This window comes from Canis lupus, chromosome 16 (assembly GCF_003254725.2).
Source record: "Canis lupus dingo isolate Sandy chromosome 16, ASM325472v2, whole genome shotgun sequence".
Lineage (NCBI taxonomy): Eukaryota > Metazoa > Chordata > Mammalia > Carnivora > Canidae > Canis > Canis lupus.
Genome location: NC_064258.1, coordinates 5836739 through 5857704, shown reverse-complemented (window position 1 = coordinate 5857704; position 20966 = coordinate 5836739).

Genomic DNA, 20966 nt, shown 5'->3' with positions numbered 1-20966 from the left:
TTAGCCTTCTCCAAATAAAGTCACAGATGATCATTTTATGGCATCAACTTTGTTAAAGACATTACTGTAGGCATTGTGGGGTACCAGAGTTGTGTTTAGATATGGCCGTGGCCTCCAAAAATCGACAGTGTTCCAAGGCAGGGGTTCGGAAACTTTCTATAATTGGCCAGATTGCAAATCTTTTAGGCTTTTCAGGTCACCCAGCTACTCAACTCTGTCATTGTAGCACTAAAACAGCCATAGACAACACATACAAGAATGAGTGGGGCTAGTACAAATACATCTTAATTTATGAACACTGAAATTTGGACTTTATAAGCTATGAAAATATTATTCTTCTTTTGATTTTTTCAACCATTTAAAAATGTAAAACACCTTTTTCTTGTGGCCATACAAAAATGGGCAGCAGGCCAAATTTGGCCTCGGGGCTGTAGTTTTCTACAGCAACATAGAAGAAATGGTTTAAAATGTAAAATTATAACACAAGATACACACAGAAAGAGCTCTGGAAATTCAAAGAAAGAGGGGATTTTTTTTTCCCTAGATGTGGAATGAGGGTCATACAGGTGAAGGCTTCTAAGAGAAGATGAAATAGTTCTCATTTCAGTTTCCATTTCATAAAGCATCTCATTTTTCATAGTCATTTAGATTCAATTACCCAAGATCTAAGGACTCCATACTAATGGATGAATGGAGGAGGTGCCTCATGCATTGAGCACCAGCTTAGATTTCTGTTGAATACTAATTGGATGATTTGCATTACTTCTTAGTCCTTGAAGAATTTAACAACAGTGGCAGGTCTGTAGGGAGTACTTTCTCTTATATCCAAGCTGAAGCTTTCATTCTACTGTCCCTCATTCTGATAAATGGGACCATCAAGTGTAACCCCCATTCCTTTAAAATCCATAATTTTAATATCTAAACCTGACCCTATTAAATATAGGTGCATACTACCAAGTCCATACGGTTTGGTTGTCCTTTCTGCTCCATCATTAGGCAAGGCTGCTCTCTGATCTTCAATATCATTTTCCTTCATCTTATAGAACATTTTTAAAATCACTTGTATGCACCTTACTCCCCAACTCTGTTGAGCCTTCTATATCTTCCTCATCAAAGTGCAACAGCACATTAAGCAATAAATACAATCCTGGACAAGTTACAAAACTTAAAAGTCAGTTTAATTCTCTGAAACATAAGCCTCTAGTGAGTAGTCAGTCTGAGAGGATGGAATGAAATTATTATACTTAAAGCGCTTAGTAAAATATCCGACACATGAAAAACACTTGATAACTGTTAGCTATTATTGTTGTTGTTTTTTTTTCTAGTAAAGCATCTTTCTCATTTCCCCCCAACTCCTGTCCTCCCTGACCCTCTAAAAATGTTTTAGGACTATTAGCTAAACCACCCAGAACAACATAAGAAGTCTGACACAAAAGTAGGTACCAGAAAAGTGTTATAAAACAGACTTCTGATTTTTTGGCACCAAAGAACAAATTTTGTTTTGTGCGTTCTTAATGGGGGGGAATTTTATCCCCAAGGGGGTGAAAATTGGTCCTTGCTGTGGGAATAAACATAATTATTGTAATGGTTTACGGTCCTTTGAAGGGCCATGGTACAAAAACAGATATATATTGTATCTGTGGTGTTAAAATTTCATGGGAAGTGAGTGGTTAAGAAAAAGATACCTAACAACTTTTCTTCCTTAGGTGGAAAATATTGAATAAATAATTGAGAAATGTTGCTCTATCTGTAGAGAACTATTTCTTCTTTGGGCATAAATATTCACAAGCACAAAGGACAGGAGACAAATAGTCTAGGTTAATTAACTATGGGCTTCAAGTCTGCCTATTTCAGTTTCCATTCCTGGACTTGGCCTACTCTATCTACACAAATCCTTCTGCCCAATTGGTTCCTACACCTACTTTGGCTTTTATAACCTCATGGGTATGGACAGCAGGATGTTGTTGAGTGAGTCCATCCTTGGGACTTGAGTCACTGGAGAATCTGTTATGTTCCTGGCCATGCACCTGATGGCAGTGCTGAGATACTTCATCAAGCCCTTCTGAAATATATATATATATATTTTTTTTGGTGCCAAAAAAATCAGAATTCTGTTTTATAACACTTTTCTGGTACCTACTTTTGTATATGTGTATATATATATATATATATATATATGAATGAACTGTTATATATATGAATGAATTAATATATATATATAATGAATGAATAAAAATATTTTATATATATATTTTTTTCTTTTAACTAAATGGCTATGTTTTTTAGGGTTCTATTATACGATAGCACTGTTTCACACATGCTTATTCACTTTTTTGGGATCCTAAATATCTAAGTTTTATAGGGGATGTTAGAATTCCCATCTACATCCTATATCCTATAAAATATAGGATTTAAGTCAGATTCATAAAAATCTGAAGGAACAGAGCAATATTACCTAGCATTTGTGCTACACTTACAAATTATAAATTTTATTTTTTATTGTTTTTAATGATTTTATTCATGAGAGACACAGAGAAAGAGACAGAGATATAGGCAGAAACAGTCTCCCTGCAGGGAGCCTGATGCAGAACTCAATCCCAAGACCCTGGGATCACAACCTGAGCCAAAGGCACTCAACAACTGAGCCACCCAAGTGCCCCCCAAATTATACATTTTAGAGGCCTACTAAGTCTCCCAGGTTTCTGTTGGCACCTCTTCTCAAAAGTATCTATGTGGCACAGAGGAAGAGGTTGGGATTCATGTATATATACCTCCTGTGAGTTCAGACAGATAGAAATTTACACTGAGAGGCTGGATTCAGTGCAGATGTGACTTGTCTGATTCCAAAAGCATCATAAATTTCAACATGGACACCCCTCTTGGGATGTTAGCCGTGTGTGGATCAATGTTTAACTGAAAATGTGAACTGAAGATATAATGATATCTGAAGATATAATGTTAACTGAAGATATAAATCCCCAGAGTTATAATGTTATTGTCATAGTAGGATGGTTACACTTCCTAGAAATAAAATCCAAAACAAACTGATATATGCAAAATTAAGGACTAAGTAAATTAAATACTGCAACTGTGGAATATAGTAATGAACTGGTATCTGAATAGCGAATCTAGAATCCAAAGTGTTTTTGAAGTATGTCTATCTTTTTGTTTTTTCCTGTTTCTCAGGTTTGGTTCTTTCTGTTGGCCTTATTCTATCCTATGTCCTATGGTTCTATTCTATGGTTCTTAGATTTCCTCCATGAGGTGGAAAATGTAACCTTGGAGGCTCCAGATATACATTATGATGTGGGAAATAAAATCCTACCTTGTTGACCGGCTCGAATAGAAAAGTCTCAGAGATGGGTTTGAATTAGCTTAGCTTGGATTACGTGGCCCTTCCTCAGCTAAGCTCTGTGTCAGATTTGAGGCATTTTGACCAGGCATGAACATATTTTGTTGACTTGAATCATTTCAATTCATGATAACTTGTTTCATCTCATCATATATTCCATTTTGATAAGTGCTTCATGCACACTTGAAAAAAAGTATTTTCTGTTATTGTTGATTAGAGAATTCTATGAATGTCAGTTATGTTGAGTTTGATAATGTTCAGATTTTTCTCTTACCTTACTAATTCCTTACTATTCCCTTCCTTACGTTTGTTCTCTCACTTATTAAGAGATAAGTATTGAAATCTCTAACTATAATTGTGGATTTGTCTATTTCTTCTTGCATTTCTATCAGTTTTTGCTTTATGTGTTTTGAAGTTCTGCTGTTAAGCACTTAAATATTTATACTTGTTCTGTATTCTCTATTAATCGAACCCTTTATCATTATGAAATACCTTTCCTTATCCCTGATAATATTCTTTGTTCTGAAATCTACTTTGACTGATATCAACATCGAAATTCCAGTTTTCTTTTAATTAGTATTAAAATGGTATTTCTTTCCCATATTTTAGAGATTACTCTACTTCATTTCTTGCTTTCCAATGAAAATTGTCCTTTGTATATTTTGTCCTGATCTGTAGTTGTACTGTACTCAGAACCCCCAGGTGTGAAGGTAAATCCATTTCCAGTTTCTCTGTTTTGGCTGGAAATAGAAGTCTTATCTTAGGTTTTTAAAGCCTTCTAAAACTAAATTTGTGTTTGGATTCTGGAGTCATCTTTTTAATTGTGACAAATATTATGAGAAAATGTATCTGCGAACTCAAAATAGTTTTAAGATTCTTTCACTTTTCTCCGTTGGGACTCAGGTTATCTGCTGCTAGAAGCTGTGTGCTGAACCATTGTCCCACACTACTTCTAAAATATTTTATTATTTCTAGTGGTGAGAAGATAGAGGTTCTCTCACAGGAGAAACTACTTTCCAGGGCTTTCTAAATCAACCACTTTCCAGAGACTTTTTTTTTTTTTTTTTTTTTTTACCTTATCTGAAAGGTGAGGAAACTGGACTAGATGGGAACCACTTCCATAAAGCTACATTACTCTATGAATCTGTGACTCCTATTTTCTGCGGAAGATGAATATTTCAGACTAGGTTCTCAAAAGAGCTTACCATTATTTTTTGAAAAACAAATTCTATTTAAAAAAAAAAAATCAGAAGCCAGGGTGCCTCGGTGGCTCAGTCCGCCTTCAGCTCCAGTCATGATCTTGGGGTCCTGGGATCAAGCCCACATCAGGCTTCTTGCTCAGTGGGGCGTTGGCTTCTCTCTGCTCCTCCCCGCTGCTCATTCTCTCTCTCTCTCTCTTTCTCTCTCTCTCTCTCACTCAAATAAACAAATAAAATCTTTTTTAAAAAAATCAGAAGCCATAACTATAATAAAGAGAATTTAAAAACACCAAAACTTTGACTTGATTTTATTGTGACACATCAGAGAATTTTATGTAATAGTGGGTAAAGATACGGTGTTATTATTTGGGAATTTTTAAGTTAGGCATTTTAAATATAAAGCTTCTATTGTTATTAACAATCATTGACCCAAAATAAAATATTATTTTTAAAATAGTGTATTCTACAAAACCTATGATTCAAGAAAGACTGGTGATTCTAGAGCTGGCTAGATCTAAATCCCTAAATCCCTTCATGTTTTGGGGCAAGGTATTCCATCTCTCTAACCTCCTGTACAGACAATTTTTAAGAGAAAAATCAGTACATATAGATGTCAGTATCGACATTACTTTTGCTATTGTTAATTTGGGCAATATTGCTTTATGTCAGAGTTTTAATTTTTGAAGTATTTTTGTAACTATCATCTTATTCTATTGTTTTATTAATTCATTGTAAGGACTGCAATTATAGAGTACCACAAACTGGATGGCTTAACAGAAATATATTTTTCTGCAATTCTGGATTCTAGAAGTCTGAGATCAAGGTGTTGGCAGAGTTGATTTCTTGAGGCGTCTGTCCTTTCTGTAGGTGGGTGTCTTTTTCCTGTCTTTTCCCTGGTCTTCCCTCCTTGCATGTCTGTTTCTTAATCTTTTCTTATAAGGACATCAGTCATATTGAATTAGGGCTCACCTTAATGATCTTATTTTAACTTAATTACCTCTTTAAATACCTTGCTTCCAAATATAGTCACATTCTGAGGTTTTGGAAATTAAGATTTCAACATGTGAATTTGGAAGGGACCCATTTCAGCCCATAACATTCTTATATTCAACAAAGATTATTGCCATGATTATTATAGCCCTCTTTCTTTTTAGTTTATCCACTCAGGAGGGGGATCTGGCATTATTATTCCTACTCAAAATATGAGGAAACCAATATCAGAAGAGAATTTGGAAAGACTACAAAGAATTTAATTTGATTGATATTTTATTTTCTGTAAAATTACTGAGACTTATTATAAGATAAAAAAGGTCTCAAAGATAAGAAAGATCTTATAGGTAAAAAGTCTTTAAATTTTCATTACAGGCAATTTTACCGAGATGCAATTCTGCTAAGGGCTATTGTAAGGACTAAGCATTATGTATTATTTAGGCATTTTATAAGTACTAGATAAGAACTCTCTACTGCACTTACTAAATGCTAAGTATTATTGCTAGAGGTCAAGTGAAAGTCAAATTTGTGATAATCTGTGAACACTTAGAGATCCATAATATGACACTTAACAGAAAGGAGACAGTGTGACTGAACAAGTCTCTTGCACTTCCTGATTTTTCTTTTCTTTTGAAGGAAGGGGCACGATTGAATGGCACATGCATATAGAAATTCAGAAGAGTCAGTTCCTGCAATCAATTTCATAGATTGTCATAAACTTATGTGTTATAGACATGGAATAAAATGTAGACATGATGTGACCCAACTTTCTACTGTTGGTAGAAGATTGATAGCAGGGCTTATAGTTTGGTAAGACAACACAGTCTTTGTTCCAACTAGAAAAAGGCATCCCTTCAAGATAAAAAGTCCCATGGCAGGGCACGTCCATTGCCAAGCAAAATAGGGGAGGGGTTTGATAATATTTTCTTACTACCTCATTGCTCCATGTTTTGTCTAATGCACAACTACATATTTTGGTTCCAGAGTGCAGAACAATTGAAGTGATTCTGTTTCATGGAAATTTGATGGGACACACCCAGATAGCTTATCTTTGAGGAAATATCTTTAACATAGATTTTATTTCTCTAAGGCTTTAGGTTTTTTTTTTCAGGATATTTTATATTCCATCAGCTTTTGGTAAGTTATATTTTAACAGGAACTTGTCCTTTGATATAAGTTTTCAAATTTATTGACATAAATATATTAATAGTTTTGTTTATTGTTCTTTGAATATCTGCTGAATTTCTACTTCTAACCTTTTTTTTTCCTTTTTTTTTAAGATGTTATTTATTCATTAAAGACACAGAGAGAGGCAGAGACAAAGACAGAGGGAAAAACAGGGCTCCTCTCAGAGAGTCCAACAGGGGACTTGATCCCTGGACCAGGATCACGCCCTGAGCCGAAGGCAGACGCTCAACTGCTGAGCTACCCAGGTGTCCCAACTTTTTTTTCATTATTATTTTATTTGTCCTTTTCATTTTCCTTTCTTAAAATCATGTTTATTGATATAAAATTTTACATTCAGCAAAATTCGTTAAAGTGTATACTTATGTAATTTTTGACAAATGTTTAAAACCATCAGAAACAGGATGATAGAATATTTACAAAAGTTTCCTTTCTCTAAGGGTGCCTGGGTGGCTCAGCAGTTGAGCATCTGCCTTCAGCTCAGGTCATGATCCTGGGGTCGTGGGATCAAGTCCCACATCGGGCTCCCCTCTGGGAGCCTGCTTCTCCTTCTGCCTGTGTCTCTGCCCCACTCTCTGTGTCTCTCATGAATAAATAAATAAATAATCTTAATAAAACAAAAGTTTCCTTTCTCTAGCTTGTGGTCAATGTTCTCTTTTCACCCCAGCTCCAGGAAATTACTAATCTCATTTCTGTGCCTATAATTTTGCCTTTTCCAGTATGTTAAAAGGAAAGTAATCATAATGATATAGCCTTTTATGCTTTGCTTGTCTCCTTTCACTTGTAATAATACATCAGAACTCGTGTACACGGCTGCATATAGTAGTTCATTTCTTTTTTTTAAAAGATGTTTGTTTGTTTGTTTGTTTATTTTGAGAGTGTGCAAGTGCACATGAGTGGGGGAAGGCAGAGGAAGAGAGCAAATTTCAAGTAGACTCCCAGCTGAGTGCAGAGTCTGGCTCAATATCATGACCATGAGATCATGACCTGAGCCAAAATCAAGAGTTGGACACTCAACTGACTGAGCCACCCAGGTGCTCCTCATTTCTTTTTGCTGCCAAGTAGTGTCCCATGATGCACATGTACCACAATCTGTTTATCTATCAGCAGTTGATAGATATTTGAGTTATTTCTTTTCTTTTGGCTGGAGCATTTAGTCCATTTACATTCAAAGTAATTATTGAGAGATATGTATTTGTTGCCATTTTATTACTTGTTTGTGTTTTTTTTTCCTGGAGATTTTCTCTGATCCTTTCTTGTATTTCTTTCATGTTTTGCCTATTTTCTTGAGTGATTATTTGAATTTCTTCCTCTCTATATGTTTGTCATTGCTATTAGGTTTGGATATATGGTTGCCATTAGGTTTGTATACAACCTCTTCTGAGAATATCTGCCTATAATAAGTGCGTGGTCATTTAAGTTTGAACCCATTCTTTTCTTCTCTTGCTACATTTTGCTTACGTATGTGTCATTATATTTTATATCCTATTTTTTGGTGATTTTTGATTTTTTAAAGAAATATTCATTTTTACTGTTTTTGTGTTTCCTACTTTTATACTATTAATTTTGGTATTTCCTTTCCACTCAGAGTCCCCTTTAACATTTCTTTTTTTTCTTTTCCTTTTCTTTCTTTCTTTCTTTCTTTCTTTCTTTCTTTCTTTCTTTCTTTCTTCTTCTTTTTTTTTTTAAAAGAGAAATAAAGCATGAGCAAGAGGTCAGGGGCAAGACAGAGGGAGACAGAGAATTTTAAGCAGTCTCCACACTCAGTGCAAAGCTTGATGCAGGGCTCTATCTCACAACCCTGAGATCATGACCTAAACTGAAATCAAGAGTTGGATGCTTAACTAACTGAGCCACCCAAGTGCCCCTCCCCTTTAATATTTCTTGCAGAACTCCCTTGGTTTTTGTTTGTCTGGAAACTCTTAATCTCTTTTTCTATTCTGAATGATAGACTTGTTGGATACAGTATTCTTGGCTGCAGATTTTTCTCATTCAGCACTTTGAATATATCATGCCACTCCCTGCTGGCTTGCCAAGTTTCTGTTGAAAAATCTCCAGCTATCGCTATGGATTTTTCCCTTGTAAGTTAATGACTCCTTTGATCTTAGTGCTTTTAAGACTTTTTCTTTATCACCATATTTTGCAAATGTAACTTTGTCTTAGTGTAGGCCTGCTTTTGTTGATTTCTATGGGAGTTCTCTGTGCCTCCTGGATATCTGTTTTTCCCCCACATTAGGGAATTTTTCTCTAATTATCTCTTCAAAATTTCTACCTTCTTTCCTCTTTCTCTCCTTCTGAGACTCCTATAGTATAAATGTTTTTACCTTCGATGGAGTCATTGAGTTCCCTGTCTATTCTTGTTTGCATAATTCTTCTCTCTCTTTCATTCAGCTTCATTGCTTTCCATTATGTTGTCTTCTAGGTCATTGATTCATTCCTCTGCTTCTTCCAGCCTGCTGTTCATTTCATCAAGCATATTTCTATTCTTGTTTATTGTACTTGTCATCTGATTGATTTCATAACTTTATCTCTGTGGTAGATCACTGATGTCTTCCATCCTTTTCACAAATCCAGTGAGTATTCTTATGATAATTACTTTAAAATCTCCAACAGCCATGTTACTTATATCCGTTTCACTTAGATTTCCATCTGTGGCCATATCTTGTTCTTTCATTTGGGATAAATTCCTGTCTTCTCATTTTGTCTAAGTCTCTGCTTGTATCTTTATGTCAGAAAAGCCAGTTATTTCTCCTGTTCCTGGAAGTAGTGGCTTTATGAAGAAGAGGTAATGTACAGTCCAGGGCCTGATGCTCCAGGGAGTGTCTTCTGTGTGTGCAGCACGTGCTTTGCTGGTGTGTTTGGTTGCTCTGTCCTTCAGTCCCACTGTCTGCAGAGGCTCTCCTTGCCTGCTGTGGGCAGTTTTGTCCCTGGCTTGAATGTGGTAAGTTTTAACTAGGTGTGCTGTCGTCTGCTTGTGAAATGAAGCCTGTCACTATTTCTACTGTAACTGAGGCCTTGAAAAACTCTCTGGTTGAGAGGTGTTGGGGGGGCAGGGGTTTGTGCTGGTCTTCTGAGGGAGGGGCCCACCACACTGGGACTGAGGCAAGCATGACTGGGAAGGGTGGTTCCACGAGACTGCAGGGGGTAGGGCTTAGTGTAAGCAAGTTAGGCAGCCAGTGTTGGGACTGCATTACTTCTGGTACGTGGCTCTGAATTTATGATGAGGGGTGGGAGAGGGATATGGCACCAGTCAGCAGCTTTGTTCTCTGAGAGATCTCTCTGGGAATGCTGTCTCTCAGGGGCATGCTTCTAGAAGAGCAAATTATCTCCCCACTGTGTGCCCCAGGTACTCTTCAGATCACTGCTTCCACGCTGTCTGTCTCCATGTTGTTTGCCTGCCTTGTCTCCCAGTGCAGCACAGTGCCCTTAGGACTCTATCCTAACCCAGTCTGCTGACCTTTACAGCTCCAGGCTTTAAGCCCCACTGACTGCAAGAACTCATGAGGTTTAGCCCCTCTTGTTTTCTAAGCCAAGAGCTATGGAGAAGTGTTCTCCTTGTGCAATCCCCTGTGTGTTTCTCTCTCTTCTCTCTCTCTCTCTCTCTGTCCTTTCCCTGAGTCCATGGCTCCTTCCCCTCTGCAGCAGCTGTGATCTGTTTCTCTTCTAAACCCTGTCTCTGCACTTCCTACCTTCTTCGATGTGGCCCCTCCTCTCCCTTTAGTTGTGGAGTTTGTTCTGCCAATATTTAGGTCAATTTCTGGGATATTTAGGGTGATTTGATAGTTATCTAATTGTATTCATGGGATGAGACAGGCCTAAGTTCCTCCTACTCTGCTGCCATCTTCCTCAAGAGCCTCCTTTTTATTTTTTTAAGATTTTATTTATTTATTGAGAGGCACAGAGAGGCAGAGACATAGGCAGAGGGAGAAGCAGATTCCCTGTGGGGAGCTGGATGCAGGACTCATCCCAGGACCTTGGGATCAAGACCTGAGCTAAAGGTAGATGTGCAACCGCTGAGCCACCCAGGTGCCCTCTCTCAGGAGACTTCTATTTATTTTTTTATATAGCTGGATACATTTTGCTAATATTTTTTAAGTATTTTTATGTCCTTGATCACGAGTGATTTTGATCTATAGTTTTCTTTTTAAAAATTTGTGATGTTTTTGCCCTGTTTTGGTATTAGTACAATGCTTAAATAATGAATTGGAGAAAGTTCTGCTTCAATTTTCTAGAATATTTCTTCCTTAAAATTTTAGTACAGTTCACCAGTGATGCCACTGCATCCTATTCCTATTGTTTTATTTGTGGGGAGGTTTTTAATTGTTTTTATTCTTTTGATGTGTTTAAGATCAGTAGTGATGTTACCACTGTCATTTTTTATATTGATAATTTGTATCTTCTCTCTTTCTTGATCAGTCTGGATAGAAGTTTATCAATTTTATTGATATTTTCAAAAATTCAGCTTTTGTTTTCTTTGGTTTTCTCATTATTTTTATTTTCTATTGACTTATAGTTATTTTTATTATTGTCTTTCTTGGGTTTATGTCCTTAACTTTGCTTGAAATGCTTTTGTCTACCGACTGTAAATACTTCTATCATTTGCCTGATGAATGTATCTTTATCTTTCATTTTTTGAATAATTTTTTCTTCATTTTTAAAATTTATTTTCAGTGGCATAGAATTCTTCTTTGGCATTTTTTTCTTTCAGTTCTTCTGTTAATCTTTTTTTTCTCTGTATGTAATGCATATTTTTTTCTACAACTACTTTAAAATTTTTCTTTTTCTTTTTGCTTTTTAGATGTAGTACTTTAGTATTTTTTTTAATAATTGGGGTTTGTGGAGCCACTTGAATAAGTAGGTTCATTCTTTCCATTATATTTGGAAATTTTGGGTTAATATTTTTAAAATATTGATTATATCTTTTCCTATACCTCATCTTCCCCTTTTCCTTTTGAGACTCTGATTTCATATTTTTTTATTTATCATAGCTTATTTAAACATTATTCAATTTTTTCAATCTTGTTTTTTTCTCTCTTTCATTTTGGATGAGTTGTATTGCTATGTCTACAAGTCCTCCAAACTCCTTTTCTGCATTGTCTAGTCAGTTACTCGTTGCATCCAGTCATTTTTCATTTTAGATATTATATGCTTCATCACCTTATAGTTTGAATTGGGTGTTTTTATGTCCTTAGAATCTTTCCTCATTGTGCTTGGGTTTTCCTCTGTCATCTTGAACATGTGAAGTGTATTTGTAATGCTATTGCAATGTGCTTATATCCTAATTCTATCACCTATGTCATTTCTGTATATGTTTCCATTGACTGACTTTTCATTATGGTTTGTTTGGGTTCTGTCTCTTTGTCCTATGGTCTGGAAACTCTCCTGTCTCTTTGCATGACTGGAATTATTTTTATGAATTACAAACACTGTGAGTTTCATGTTTTGGGGGCATGGGATAGTTTTGCTTTCCTTTAAATATTTCTGCACTTTGTCCTGGGAAGTGGTTCAGTTGCTGAGAATTTGTTTAATCTTTTGAGGCTTTTTAAAAGATTTGTCAGGTTGGATCCAGAACAGGCTGAAGTGTAGGATCAATTTGTACTATTGACCAAGATTATACCTATCTGAAGACTCTACTCAATATCTTGTGTGCTTCCCTTTGGCTGGTGAGAACTTTTCTGGGCCTTTTGTCACCTCTAGAGATGATTCTGTGTACTTCTTTCTGGTGGTTCTATCCTTGGCCTTTGTAGGTTCTCACATTCACACAAAGATCAATAATCAGCAAAAGATTTAAGGACACTGATTTTCAGATAACACAAGTTCTCTCTTTGCAACTTTCTCCTCTTTCATCCTCTTTTCCAAACTATGAACTGTCTTTTCAATTTAGGATGACCACAAACTCTATTTTGATTCTCTCTCCTTATCCTATGGCCTGGAAACTCTCTAGGCAGTGAGCAGAGGTACTTGTAGCTCACCTCACTTGTTTCCCTCCTCTTAGGCATCCCCATCTTGCACAGCCTTTTGTCCAATGTATGAAAGCCATTGCTTCATTTATTTTGTTCAGTTTTCTAGTTCAAGATAAGAGAAAAAAATACCATCCCTGCTATTCCATTATCACTGGAAACTAAATTCACAGTGACCTTTGATATTGATTTATTTAACCTAAAAACTATGCCTAATTATTTTATTAATTGTAATAATTTATCTATGGATTTTTTGGAATCTTTACATAGAAAATTATATAATCTGCAAATAAAATAACAGTACTGTTACTTCTTTTCAATCTCCATAGTATTATATTTTCCCCCATCTCCTTGCACTGGTTAGGACCACCCGTATAATGCTAAATAGAGATGAGTATAAGTAGCATTATTATTCTCTGTCTGAACATACAAGGATTACTTTCAAAACAATCACAATAAGTATTTTTATTCCTTATACATTTTATCATATTAGCAAATCCTCTATTTTTTAAAATCATGAGTTGATGTTACATTTGAAATTACTTTCTGTATCTATTAATATGATCATATTATTTTTTCTTCTCTTATTTATTAATGAAGTCAATAACATCAACTCTTTTCAATATGAACCAACCTTTCCTTCTTGAATAAAACTGACTTTGTTATGATGGGTTCGTTTTATAGATTGACAGATGTACCTTACTATTTTTTTTTTTTTTGAGAATTTTCTATCTGGTTTCCTGAATCTGCTTGAAGTATAATTTTCCTTTATTTTGCTTTCTCATTCAACGTTTGGTATGATGGCCATCCTAAACTCATACAGTGAGTTAACACATGATCCCTTATTTTTCTTTTCTCTGGAAAGTCTTGTGCAAATTAGAAAGTATATGTCTTTTAATGTTGATAGAATTTACAATAAAGCCATAAAATACATTGCTGAAATCAAATCCTTTTAAATAGTCCAGCATTCCTCTTGAAAAAGAAAGTAAGTTCAATTTAATATATATATATTTTTTTTTCTTAGCACATGTATTTATTTCTCATTCTGAAATTTAGAAATTTTCCTATTTTCAGTGTAAGTGATCCTATTTGTAGGGTGTCCTGAAATTCTGAGAAATGGCCCTCATATAATAGCTATGGTTCTTTTAGTATCCTAATAATTTTCTGTCCTATACCAGAAATCTCAGAGGAGCTATGTGGTATCTTATTCTCTTCACATATATTTTGGGATAATTTTGAATGGTATTTAATTTCTTTTATAGTCTTAAGATTTATCTTCTTGGGATGCCTGAATGGCTCAGTGGTTAAGCATCTGCCTTCAGCTCAGGCCATAATCCTGGAGTCCCGGGATTGAGTCCCATATCAGGCTCCCTGCATGGAGCCTGCTTCTCCCTCTGCCTATGTCTCTGCCTTTCTTTGTCTCTGTGTCTCTCATGAATAAATAAATAAAATCTTTTTAAAAAAGGATTTATCTTCTTAAAGGAGGAAATATTTTCTTCTACCTATTACCTATTAAATGATACTTTCATCCTCCTTCTTTCTTGCTTTCCTTAAACCAAATGATATTAGAAATATCTTATAGCAAACAAAACTCACTGCCAAGATGAATAAGAGAGAGAGAAATGGAAGGAGTGAATAATGTCAGGAAAGAAAAGGAGACATAATAGATTCTGTATACACTAAAAATATATAGAAAATATAAAAAACATAGGCTAGTATATTTTATTTTATTTTATTTATTTATTTGTATATTTTTAAAACATTTTATTTATTTACTTAGAGAGAGAGCAAGTGAGAGAGTATGAGCCAGGGAGAGGGGCAAAAGGAGAGGGAGAAGCAGACTCCTTGCTGAACAAGAAGCCCATGTGGGGCTTGATCCCAGGATTCTAGGACCATGATCTGAGCTGAAGACAGACACTTAACCAACTGAGCCACCCAGGCACCCCTATTTTATTTTTTAAAAAGATTTTATTTAGTTATTTGGGAGAAAGAGGGAGAGAGTGCGTGCATGTGCGTGAGTAGGGGGAGGGGCAGAGAGAAAGAGAATCTCAAGCAGACTCTCTACTGAGCATGGACTCCACTCCATCTCCCCACCATGAGCTCAGAACCTGAGCCAAAATCAAAGAGCTGGACACTTAACTAACTGAAACACCCAGGTGCCCCTAATTTGTTTTATTTTATTTTATCTTTTTACTTCAAGTTTTTATTTAAATTCTAATTAGTTAACACATCTGCATGGGCTAGTAAATTTTAGAAATAAATATCTAGATGAAACAGACAAATTCCTAGGAAAAATAAACTTACCAAAATAGACACATGAAGAAAAATAATAGTCCTATATACTAAAAACTTTAAATTCATATTTAAGAATTTTCTACCAAGAGTACTTGGGTCACATGGTTTCATCAGTGAATTCTATCAAATATATAATGAAGAAATTGCACCAGTCATCCATAAAAGTCATTCCATGTATACATATTTAATATATAAAAGCCAATTATATTTTTATGTAATTCAGAAGATTATAATTAAGGTAGCCTTTTAAAGCTTCACACCTGGCTACAAATGTAATAAGAGATATACAACACTGCTACATAGAAAAAAAATGGACAGGTATTAAGTAAATGGAAGAAAAATATCTTTTTATGGATTGAAATACTCAAGAGCATAGAAAAGTCACTTCTCATTTACTTTTTAAAAACATTTTAAAAATATTTTAATTTTAAGTAATCACAACACCCAACATGGGGCTTAAACTCATAACCCTGAGATCAAGAGCCACATGCCCTACTGACTGAACCAGCCAGGTGCCCCTCCCTAAATTTATTTTTAGGTTAAATTCCAATTAAAATTTCAGCAAATTTTATTTCCTGAAAATTTTCAAGATAATTTTCAAATCAGATTGAAAATTCAAATAGCCTGGGACAGCCAAAAGAAAAGAAAAAGAAAAACATGTAGAATCAAGTTAGAGTATTTATACTATGATAAAAACAAGCTTTATTATAAAGCTACAGGAATTAAAGCAGTGTAGTATTTTTATAACAATAGACAAGTAGACTAGTGGGTCAGGAAAAAGAGTCTAGAAATCAATCTACATGTATAAATCAAAAATTGATTTATGGCAACAAAGGAGAATAGTGAGGAAAGAATGATCTCTCAGTAAAATTGGATATCCACATAGAAAAACATAAATTTGGGCTCCTATTGCATGTAATAAACAGATATAAATTCCAGATATATTGTTGTTTTAAATGTGAAAAGTAAAGCATTAAAGCTCCCAAAGATTACATTGAGGATTAATTTTATGATTTGGGATAGACAATGATTTCTCACTCAAGACAAAAGAAAAGCAATAACTATATGAAAAACAATAAATACAACTATATTAAAATTAAGAGCATCTCTTCATCAGAGAACCATTATGAGAATGAAAAAACCACAATGTGGAAGAAAATATTTGGGATCCATATAAATAAAAGACTCATATTAAAAATACACAAAGAGGGTGCCTCTTTGTGCCTCAGTTGGTTAACTGTCTGCCTTCAGCTTGGGTCATGATCCCAGGGTCCTGAGATAAAGCCCCACATCCCTGCTGAGCCGGGAGTCTGCTTCTCCCTCTCCCTCTACCCCTCCCCCTGTTCATCCTCCCTCTCTCTCCCTCTCTCGAATAAATAAATAAAAAATATACACAAAGATCTAAAATCAATAAGAAAGAAGATAACCCAATAGAAAAAGTAAGCAAGACACTGAACACACACCTCAGAAAATGGAATCTTCAATGGCCACTCAATATTTAAAGATATACTCAACCTTGTTAGTCATCAGGGGAAAGTAGAATATGATCACAATGAGATACTACTATAATACCCATCAGAATGGCTACAATGATGACAACTGACAATCTGAGGATAAAGCTTAGAGCAAAAGAAGTCCTCGTACAAATGTAGTTGGTGGGAATGTAATTGGTACAACTGTTTTGACAAACACAATATTAGCTGAAGCCAGACCTGCACATGATCTGTGATGCAGCTATTCTACTTTATAGGTAACAGAAATGTCCTCTTCTAGAACAAAAGGTTGAGTGTGACAGTGTGTGTGTGAGACAGACAGGAAGGGATGAGGCAAGGTGAGGCGAGGATGTTCATAGTAGTATTGTTTTCAATAGCCACAAACTAGAAACAGCCCAAATGTCCATCCATAGAATGAATATGTAATTTGAGATGCTTTAAACTGGCTCATAAATTTCTGTCATAGTTGTAGAATATGAGGGCAGATATATAGATCAAAAAATAGTTAAATAATTTGATAGTGCCCAATTAAAAGCCCTCCAGTAGTGAGACAAAAATGGGGAAAAAAATCTAACCAAATAGCTGTATCAGTTGTGAAGCGATTATCTGACCATAGCTCCTATACAACTTCAGAATCATGTTACAGGAGATGTTTCTTGAAGGGTCCCTAGGTGGTCCCTGAATAACTGAGCACTTTGGGTCAAATGGTCTCAATCTCAAGTACATGGCCAGAAAGTCATGAGCAAGTTGTAATTTCTCAAATGGAAGCTTCTGCAAAGACAAGAGAATGTCTCCAAGGGAAACAGGGGCTTTGGATTGTCTTCTCATGGGTCAGGAAAAACTAAATTCTGATTTGTAAATTCTTTTAAAAAATAAGTGAGAGTTTCAGGTGAGGAAATCACCATTCACAGAAGAAGTAACAGAAACCTAACAAGCACAACATAATTGGCCTGTAGAGATTGTCTCTCTGAGGGAAAAGAAAGTTGCTTCTTCCAAATCCCAGATCTTGCCCATCTCTGCTCTTCCTGGGGCAATGATGACCTCCTGTCCCAGAGGTAAGGCAATCATGCTCCACCGGGTTCTTAGGACCAGCAGTCAGGAAATCAGGATTCCTTTCACACACACATCTTCTTCCTTGGCTCATGTGGTGATTGGATTGAATCTGAGATAAATATCCCACTTTGGCAATTGGTTTAAAAAAAATACATATATATATATATATTTTATTAAGTTTTTTGGAAAATGTATTAGGGTTTTAATTTAAATTCCAGTATAGTTAACATGTTGTATCTATAGATATAGATAGCATAAAGAATACATATTTTGGGTAGCCAAACTGGGGAGAAAGTTCCTTCAGATATCTCTGAGAAATGCAGCACCTAGCACAGAGCTTTGGCTGCATCCATAGGAATCGCTGGGCTTAGCCACTGTAGGTCATGTCCTGTCCACCACTCTGCACCCCTCAACACCTGCCTACTCCTGGAAATCTACACCAGCGGACAGGTTTGTGCTGACCAGCATTCTTAAATGATGATGGTCAGAAGGTGATTTCATCTAAATAGCTGGCTTCAAACTTTCTGTTGCTCCAAGCAGTGTAGGTATGCATAAGAATTGGGGATAGGATGGAGAGAGCAATGTAGCCAATTAATAGCTTTTGGGAAATATCACACTTTCCAGGTGCTTTTTGTTTTGTTTTGTTTTGTTTTTTTGCACCACCTGGAAGAGGTGCTATTTGAGAAGAAGACTTATGATGTGTAACTTTAGGGAGCTTGAACCACAATTCCAGTGCAGGCTTGCTGTTATATCAGTAACAATACCTCCACCTTACTTTGGAATATGCTTTAAACTTTTATTTATACAACACATTTTCAAAAATATTTTAAACTTTTATCTGTTTTATTTTTAACCTCCTTTTTCGGTTAAAATCATTCCTTTTACTATTGATTTTTTTTTAAGTACTATTGATTTTATGTCCTTTTCCATTCTCATTTCTATTTCCCTCCAGTGAATTAGGATAAACTTGAATGTATGATCCCTTTAGACAGATGGGGAAACTTGGTAATGAGAATTGAACTGGGAAATGTGTGTTTATTGGCATAGCAGTTCATTCATTCCCAGAGAGAGGCACTTTAAATACCATGAAGATGATACAGAAACATGATATGCTAACCATGGGTGCTTTTTATCTTTTTATTTTTTAAGATTTTTTTTTATTTTTTTATTTTTTATTTTTTTGAGAGCGTGCACGAGCAAGGGGGGAGAGGGAGAAGCAGAGTTCCTACTGAGCAGGGAGCCAACCCGACATGGGGCTCCATCCCAGGACCCTGGGATCATGACCCGAGCAAAAGGCAAACTCTTAACCGACTAAGCCACCCAGGTGCCCCTGAGTGTTTCTTTTTGTAATCCACACCTGCCTGGACCTTTAAGGGAAATTAATGACCTAAAATCAGGTATTACTGCATTTTAAAATCAAGCCCTTAAGTAATTATTAGTTGTTGAGAAGTGAAAGATTCACAACTCTTCAAGATCATCATCAAATTTTTAAACAAATTCTCCTTATTTAGTCCCTGAGAATACATTAATAATCAGCTACCCCCAGCACTGGTTTTTTTTTTTTTTCTCATAGCTCTTTTCTGGTCAAATTCCTTTATGCAACTTGTTTCGTGTAGTCTAGCATCATTAGAAACTACCTTGTTCACCTTCCCAGGACTAGCTCATGAAATGCTATATCTGTAGATGGTCAAGTTCCATTGATGGTCCCAGACACAAATTTTTCCCCTTTAAGGTCATTTGCCCCTCTCCTTTGTCCCTGGGTACTTTGGCCCTGATATGTTTGTATCTCAACTTTTCCTTTTCCATTAGGGATAAAGAGGTAGGTTTCCTTTTTCTTTGATAAAAATGTTACCAAGTGACTTGCTAAACTTGTGAGACTCTAGACTAAATTCTAAAGAATTACGGAACACTTTGTACTTCTATTGCTCTCCCTTGTAGCTTAAATTATCTCTTAGAGTGAGTATAGTTTATCAAGTTTGATTTATTCATTGATAAAGGAAGGATTATCATATGCAAATCCCCACAGACCCTTCTCTACTGTCTAATCCAAGCATCTCAGGCCCTGTATGATCTCTGGTTAGTTACCCTATTGTCACGAATACCCTCAATCAACACAAGTAGGATTTTCATCACATATTCAATGACATTATCTTTTTTTTTAAGATTTTATTTGTTTATTCATGAGACACACACAGAGAGAGGCAGAGACATAGGCAGAGGGAGAAGCAGGCTCCCTTCAGGGAGCCTGATCCAGGACTCGATCCCAGGACCCAGGATCACGACCTGAGCCAAAGGCAGATGCTCAACCAGTGAGCCACCCAGGTGCCCCTTAATGGCACTATCTGATCATAGACAACAAGCAAATAATATCTCCTTGGGACAGCTGTGCATGAGTTTCATTTTCTCCTTCCAAAATAAGAGTAAGTAGAGGGACAGTGGATGTGGGAAATTGAGAGCAGACTTTATTTAGTCTGTGAGTTTTTTTGGAAATCACTTGTGATTTGAATAAGGTACAAATAAGATTACTAAGAATTCTAAAGAGACTTTCTGAATACTAGAACCTTGGAGCTTCCTGAAATAGTAATACATGAGCATGATTAGAAAGTTTGGAAATGTCATTGAGCAGACTAGAGTATCACCTTCTGGTCGTGTAAGTTATGGTAGCACAAGGATGGAATGTGACAATTTCCTCAGAGGGAAAAATGGTCAAATATTTCAGATGGAGATAAAAGTGGGGGAAGATCAAAGGAAAAGATAATCAACAGTCTTTTCACTGAGTTAATTCCAGTTAATGATGTTCAATCACACTCTAGTCTCCAAGCCTAGACTTGGAGGACTACCCAGGACACATAGAATCAGCAGAATGTACAGCTAGTTATCCTTCTGGTCTAGTTAATAGGCTAATATATGTGGAAAGTATTTGAGTGGCTACCATGCGTTAGGGAAGCTAGTTAATGCATCTTTGACTTTGATTTGTTTTATCACAGACATACCCTGCCTACCCGTGGTATGCTGCTCTTCCAAAGGAGGAGGGAAATAACATCGCACATTCTTTCCTCTTACCCTCTCACACAGATACAAGACAAGCAGTGAAGATTCTTCAGAACAGAGGCTGATTGCCCAAGGTCTTCATTCTTTACTTCCCCAACCCTGAAATGTCATTGACAATTGTTGCTACTGAAAAAAAAAATTATATTTGCTACCTTCTAACTTATAACCTAAAATTTCTGATTTTAAAAGGGTGGAAAATGAGTATTTCATTTTCATAGAGACTCCACAATTAAAGTAGTAAATTAAAGAAAAAAAACAACAACGACAGTTAATACCTGCTAGGCTCCATTCAATATGGATTTTGAGGCAGCAAGGAGGAAAATACTGGTATCTGACAAAGAAGTGAACAAACTCCATGCTTCAGAACTGGCCCTAAATAAGAGAAGCA